General features: G+C 49.7%; 2 pseudogenes; both read left to right on the top strand.

The window, feature by feature from the left end:
• The first annotated feature begins 1,040 nt into the window (after positions 1-1,040).
• LOC146719553 (large subunit ribosomal RNA) lies at positions 1,041-2,968 on the top strand (annotated as a pseudogene).
• A 2,938-nt stretch (positions 2,969-5,906) lies between these two features.
• Positions 5,907-7,087, top strand: LOC146719552 (small subunit ribosomal RNA; annotated as a pseudogene).
• The last annotated feature ends 526 nt before the right edge of the window (positions 7,088-7,613 follow it).

Raw genomic sequence — 7,613 nt, 5'->3', positions numbered from 1 at the left:
AAAGAATCATGGTACAACGTTTCAAGGTAATTTACGAAAGTCTAGAAATGTGCTCCGACAATCAATATGGCTTCATAAAGGGACGATCAACGGAGGACGCAATATGCAGAGCGGTCAGCAGCGTGAAATCGGCCGAATCAAACTACGTAATGGGCATATTTGTCGATATAAGTAGAGCATTCGACAATCTTTCTTGGATTGGGATTTTGGACAGGATTAGGAATGTGCATTGCACAAGGAAGTTGTTTGAGGTGTTCATGGATTACTTCTCGAATCGAGAGGTACAATTGGCAAGCCGGGAGAGTGAATTGGGGGTATCCAAGCTCCTGAGTAAGGGGTGTCCTCAGGGTTCCATTTTTGGGCCCACAGCATGGAACATAGTTATGGACCAATTATTAGTGGAACAAAAAACTGAAGCTGAAACGAGATTTGAATACATAGCATATGCGGATGATATTCTAATCCTAGTGCCAGGAAAATCCAGGAAACAATTAGAGGAAGAGGCGCAGAAGGAAATAAACAGGATAATGAAATGGAGTACGGATAGCGGTTTACAAATATAGGAAAATAAAACAAGGGCTGTGTTATTAAAAGGGAATCTGGATGCTGAAAGGAAGCCCAGAGTCTTCTTAGGGCAAAAAAAGATAAAATTTTGTACAGAAATAAAGTATCTCGGAGTATACATGGATGAAAAGCTATCGTTTTTGCCGCATATAAGATATACTAAGGAGAAAGTCAGGAAAATATTCGCTAAAATTAAAAGAGTCAATAGAAGTAGATGGGGAATAGGAAGAGGATGTTTAAAACTGTTATATAAATCTCTTTTACTGCCAATTATGCTATATGCTGTGGGGGCGTGGTATCTAAGAGCCACTCACTCTCACGCTAGAAGGCAATTGGACGCTGCCCAGCGCTTTGTTATATTAGCAACTAATAATATCTGCAGAACAACATCAACTGAAGCACTACAAACTCTGACTGGTACTTTACCTATTGACTTGCAAGCTGTTAAAGACGCTGCATTTTATAATATTAAGAAAAATAAAAATTTTATTTATGATAACATGGAAATAAAAACGACTTTTGAAGAAAGAACAAAGGAGTACATAAAAACATTAAAGCCCCAAGTTGTTAAAATGTTAGAAGAAACGTGGCAACACAGATGGAAAAATTCGCTCAAGGGCCGTATTACATATATCTATATTCCCAATGTGACATTCGTGGGAAAAAATCCCTGGTTCGTTCCAAATCAGAAGATGTTCTCCATACTATCTAGTCACGGTTCTACAAACGATAGACTATTCAGATTGGGGTGAAGTTCAACACCATCCTGTCCCTATTGCGATGATGAGGAGACAGTATATCATATTATCTTCTTTTGTATAAAATATGAACATTTAAGAAACGAACGAATTAGGGAATTGAGAAATGAATGTCTTTCTGATATGGAAAGACTTATTAAAACGAAAGAAAGTTACAAAGAATTTGTTGTTTTTATTGAAAAAACATATGAAATAAGGAAATGGTTTCGCTGAGTAGAATGGCTCGCCTCCACGTGGCGGGGATGGAAACGTTAGTACGAATTACTGACAGCTAAGAAGCCAATAATGAACTTAATAAATTTCTATAAAGAAATAAACTTATACATAACCACTTGAACATATACGATCACATTATGTGAACGAGTTAGATGAATACAATTAAGCATTAGATAAAACAAGCGGATATGATATAACATTGGGAGCCGCGAAATGAAGGGTGCAACAAATAATAAATAATAAATGTCCCTATCTACTGTCTAGCGAAACCACTAACAAGGGAACGGGCTTGGAAAAATTAGCGGGGAAAGAAGACCCTGTTGAGCTTGACTCTAGTCTGGCACTGTAAGGAGACATGAGAGGTGTAGCATAAGTGGGAGATGGCAACATCGCCGGTGAAATACCACTACTTTCATCGTTTCCTTACTTACTCGGTTAGGCGGAGCGCGTGCCCCGAGGGCTTCGCGCCCCGGCGGTCACTGTGTTCTAGAGCCAAGCGTGTCAGAGTGGCGTGAGGCCTCGGCCGATCGCCTTTAATACTCCCGCGTGATCCGATTCGAGGACACTGCCAGGCGGGGAGTTTGACTGGGGCGGTACATCTGTCAAAGAATAACGCAGGTGTCCTAAGGCCAGCTCAGCGAGGACAGAAACCTCGCGTAGAGCAAAAGGGCAAAAGCTGGCTTGATCTCGATGTTCAGTACGCATAGAGACTGCGAAAGCACGGCCTATCGATCCTTTTGGCTTGAAGAGTTTTCAGCAAGAGGTGTCAGAAAAGTTACCACAGGGATAACTGAATTGTGGCGGCCAAGCGTTCATAGCGACGTCGCTTTTTTGATCCTTCGATGTTGGCTCTTCCTATCATTGCGAAGCAGAATTCGCCAAGCGTCGGATTGTTCACCCGCCAACAGGGAACGTGAGGGGTTTAAACCGTCGTGAGACAGGTTAGTTTTACCCTACTGATGACTAGTCATTGCGATAGTAATCCTGCTCAGTACGAGAGGAACCGCAGGTTCGGACATTTGGTTCACGCACTCGGTCGAGCGGCCGGTGGTGCGAAGCTACCATCCGTGGGATTATGCCTGAACGCCTCTAAAGCCGTATCCTCTCCAGTCGAAGGTGACAATGATATCTCTAGGAGTCTCGTGAGTCAAAAGGCGCAATGTGTCAAAAAAATGTGACACTACTAGGCGGCCGGTCCTCGGGCCGGTCGTCGCACGAGCCCGGTTTGCCGTACGGCGCCATCGCCCGTCGCCGGGATCTTACCGCTACGACGGCACGGCGTCTAACGGTCGATCATGGGTTTCGCAAGTTCGATGTCGAGACTCGAAATTGTCTGTAGACGACTTAGGTACCTGGCGGGATGTTGTACTCGGTAGAGCAGTTACCACGCTGCGATCTGTTGAGACTCAGCCCTCGGCTTGGGGATTCGTCTTGTCGGTTAGACGAGACTCCACACGTTCGACGGCGAAAGCAACACGCCGCGAACGGACTTGGAAAAATGTCTTGCTCGCCGGCGAAAGCAACACGCCGCAAACGGATTTGGAAAAATTTCTCGCTCGCCGGCGAAAGCAACACACCGCGAACGGACTTGGAAGAATTTCTCGCTCGCCCGGCGAAAGCAACACGCCGCGAGCAAACTTGGAAGAATTTGTCGCTCGTCCGGCGAAAGCAACACGCCGCGAGCGAACTTGAAAAAAGCGGCTTGTGCGGCCGGAGGTGTCGCCCGCCCACAAAAGCAACACGCCGCGATCGGACTTGGGGTACGGGCGGCGCGTGCCGCCGGAGGTGTCGCCTGCCAACGAATGCAACAAACCGCGATCGGACTTGGGGTAGAAGCGGCGCGTGCCGCCGGAGGTGTCGCCCGCCAACGAAAGCAACACGCCGCGATCGGAGTTGGGGCACGGGCGGCGCGTGCCGCCGGAGGTGTCGCCCGCTTACAAAAGCAACACGCCGCGATCGGACTTTGGTACGGGCAACGGTTGCGGCCGGAGGTGTCGCCCGCTAACCAAGGCAACACGCCGCTATCGGGCCTGGAAAAATTTCTCGCTTGCCGGCGAGAGCAACGCGCCGCGAGCGAACTTGCGCCTGATCTCGAGTTCTCGCTTGTACCGCTAACGAGCGAGCTAAATGAGATTAATTAAATGAGGACGCATCGGAAAGTTTATTCGTGCAAACACTCCGGCTTCGCTTATCGGCATCCTGCCTGCATTCGTCCACGTATCGGTCGTAGAATCTCGAAGATTGTGCATCCGACGAGTGGTAGCCGGAAAATAGCAGATATCGTAATAATCGTGTTGCGCGGTCGTGCGGAGCGTCGAAAAGTACGAAACCTTTGTCCGAAACGTATTTCCGTATCGTAGTATTATCTCCTCGTAGCGGCGCTACTCGCCGTCAAGTGCCCCGGAGGTACCGCCGGCGGGCGACGGACTTGGTGAAATCATTCGGTCGTCCGGAGGTGTCGCCCGTCCCGGAGGTGCCGTCCGTCCCCAAGTTGACGCCGGCCGTTATGTGGTGCCGCACGTATAATCACGCCCGTAACGAGCCGTCTCGGTTGCCGCGCGCGTGATTTCGCATCGGGCGAGTGTTCCGTACCGTAATCGCGGTCACCGCTGCTTGCGTATTGCGTATCATCCGTAATAATTCGAAATATATGCCTCCGACACGTGGGTTTGAGACACGTTTCGAGTTAGTAATCGGACAGCGCCCTCATGTCGAGCGAGCGCCGAATAGTAAGTAACTTTCGTCCGAAACGTTTTTACGTAGCTCTCCTCGTTGCGGCGCCGTAAATCGTCGTTAAGTGTTCCGGAGGTACCGCCGGCGGTCGTCTGACTTCGAGAGATCATTCGGTCGTCCGGAGGTGCCGCCCGTCCCGGAGGTGTCGCCGGTCGGCCGTAGTTCCCGGAGGTGTCGACGGCCCGGAGGTGTCGCCCGGCCCGGAGGTGCCGCCCGACCCGGAGGTGCCGCCCGGCCCGGAGGTACCGTCGGTGTTTATACCTTATTGTCCCGGCATTTTGTTTGTTTCCTTCTTAATTAATGCTAATTATCGTTGTTTGACATTCGCCATACGGCTATCGTGATAATATATTATCGTACAATATGACTTTTCGATCGTTCGCTCTCCGCGACAATGTCTCAATTGAACGCGCCTTTCGGCGCTCGCGCTCGCATACGGCCGTGCGTAGGACCGTGCGTCGCCGACCGCCTGGCCGGCCGGTTGGGTACTATAAGAGATACGTCGCGCTCGGCGCGTCGAACGAGTCGAGCGAGTCCGGACGAGTCGTAAACGTACTTTCTCGAGTCTCTCGCCACTCCGGCGTGTTTCGACCGCTCTCCGTACCGTCGCCGACCGCTTGGCCGGTCGGTTGGGTACTGTAAGAGGTAGGAGAGATTAATATTGTACGTGTCGCGCTCTCGACGTTGTCAAACGAAGAATCGCCCGAACGGGTCGAGAACGGATTTTGTCGAGTCGCGACTCTGACACGGAGAGAACATTTATATAAAATGTTTGATTTGGAAACCACGAATATATAAAATAATATACGATCGTCGCAGAACGCGCCGCCGCCAAGTCTTCTCATGCTTGGAGGTTGCGTGTCTCGCGAGAACGTACGTTCGACTCTCGCGTCGTCTCGTATTCCTCTTCGCCGAAGATTACGGTGCGGCTCTTCTCGTTCGTCGCCGAACGCGCGCAAAATTAACGCACACTTATTTATTACGAGCACAGCATTGCCACGAGTCGGTGTCGAAAGACCGAATAGCTTTTATGTGGTTCGCACGCCTCTAGTGTGTTGGCCGCGCGGTTTCCTCTCGTTTCGTACGCAGCAGCGGAATCGTCGCGCTTACCGAGCATCTACTCCACGGATACGAGTTTGCGGGAAGAGTTGCTTCTTCCCGCTCGCTTTGTACGCCGTAGCAAAATCTTATTGCTGGTCGTGTGCAGTTAAACGCGTACGAACCAGACAGAACAGTCCTCGACGTCTGAGCATCGCCATCGTCGATCTAGCGTCAGGGTGAATCGCGCGGTCTCTCGAGACCGCGCATCATAACATTTGGGAGAATAAGAACACGAGTATTTTGATCTTGTGGATTTTTGAACGGAGAGGAGGAGGAAGAAGAGAAGCGACGGCGTCGGGGGTTTACTCTCGCCTCCGTCGTTTTTTCGTACGCTTTACATAATAGCGTTAAACACAGCAGAGTGTCGCCGACCGGCTGAGCAAGACCGGCGGCAAATAAAATGGCACATACGAGCGTGTCGCGCGCGCGTCGGTGTTTCGGCAACGAACGCGCGCGCGCGCGAAAAGAGCTAACGACGAGTCTTCGGGCTCGCTCGCGAGTTACTCCCTTGCGAGTAACCGAAGACGAAGCTCCCTGGTTGATCCTGCCAGTAGTCATATGCTTGTCTCAAAGATTAAGCCATGCATGTCTCAGTGCATGCCGAATTAAGGTGAAACCGCGAATGGCTCATTAAATCAGTTATGGTTCATTAGATTGTACCCACATTTACTTGGATAACTGTTATAATTCTAGAGCTAATACATGCAAAACAGAGTCCCGACCAGTGATGGAAGGGACGCTTTTATTAGATCAAAACCAATCGGTGGCGGGCGGCTCGCCGTTCGTCTACCGTTTATTTTGGTGACTCTGAATAACTTTGTGCTGATCGCACGGTCCTAGCACCGGCGACGCATCTTTCAAATGTCTGCCTTATCAACTGTCGATGGTAGGTTCTGCGCCTACCATGGTTGTAACGGGTAACGGGGAATCAGGGTTCGATTCCGGAGAGGGAGCCTGAGAAACGGCTACCACATCCAAGGAAGGCAGCAGGCGCGCAAATTACCCACTCCCGGCACGGGGAGGTAGTGACGAAAAATAACGATACGGGACTCATCCGATGCCCCGTAATCGGAATGAGTACACTTTAAATCCTTTAACGAGGATCCATTGGAGGGCAAGTCTGGTGACAGCAGCCGCGGTAATTCCAGCTCCAATAGCGTATATTAAAGTTGTTGCGGTTAAAAAGCTCGTAGTTGAATCTGTGTCGCACACCGTCGGTTCACCGCTCGCGGTGTTTAACTGGCGTGATGTGGGACGTCCTACCGGTGGGCTTAGCCTCGCGAGGGGCGGCCCAACTAATATCCCGTTGCGGTGCTCTTTACTGAGTGTCGAGTCGGGCCGGTACGTTTACTTTGAACAAATTAGAGTGCTTAAAGCAGGCTACCTTCGCCTGAATACTGCGTGCATGGAATAATGGAATAGGACCTCGGTTCTATTTTGTTGGTTTTTGGAACCCCGAGGTAATGATTAATAGGGACAGATGGGGGCATTCGTATTGCGACCTTAAAAGTGAAATTCTTGGATCGTCGCAAGACGGACAGAAGCGAAAGCATATGCCAAAAATGTTTTCATTAATCAAGAACAAAAGTTAGAGGTTCGAAGGCAATCAAATACCGCCCTAGTTCTAACCATAAACGATGCCAGCTAGCGATCCGCCGAAGTTCCTCCGATGACTCGGCGGGCAGCTTCCGGGAAACCGAAGTTTTTGGGTTCCGTGGGAAATATGGTTGCAAAGCTGAAACTTAAAGGAATTGACGGAAGGGCACCACCAGGAGTGGAGCCTGCGGCTTAATTTGAATCAACACGGGAAACCTCACCAGGCCCAGACACCGGAAGGATTGACAGATTGATAGCTCTTTCTTGATTCGGTGGGTGGTGGTGCATGGCCGTTCTTAGTTGGTGGAGCGATTTGTCTGGTTAATTCCGATAACGAACGAGACTCTAGCCTGCTAAATTGGCGTACCCTATGGTATCGCGGAACTTTTGAAAGAAAATCTGCCCGATTTTTTAGAAGAAGTGCCTCTATTTGAAAGAAATAAAATGTTCTTTCAACAAGACGGTGCTTGACCACACAACGCCAGGATTGTAACAAACTACTTGAACGAGCAGTTTCCTGGACGTTGGATGGGTCGGTATGGCCCGATACGTTGGCCCGCAAGATCCCCGGACCTTAATTCTCTTGATTTCTTTTTATGGGGATACTGTAAGGAATCAATATACAAAACGCTTCCCGAGAACGTC

This window comes from Nylanderia fulva, unplaced genomic scaffold (assembly GCF_048542155.1).
Source record: "Nylanderia fulva isolate GAGA-0341 unplaced genomic scaffold, ASM4854215v1 Scaffold948, whole genome shotgun sequence".
In the NCBI taxonomy this organism is placed as follows: Eukaryota; Metazoa; Arthropoda; class Insecta; order Hymenoptera; family Formicidae; genus Nylanderia; species Nylanderia fulva.
Note: the sequence above shows the minus strand (reverse complement) of the source record. Positions and strands in the feature narration are given on the sequence as shown.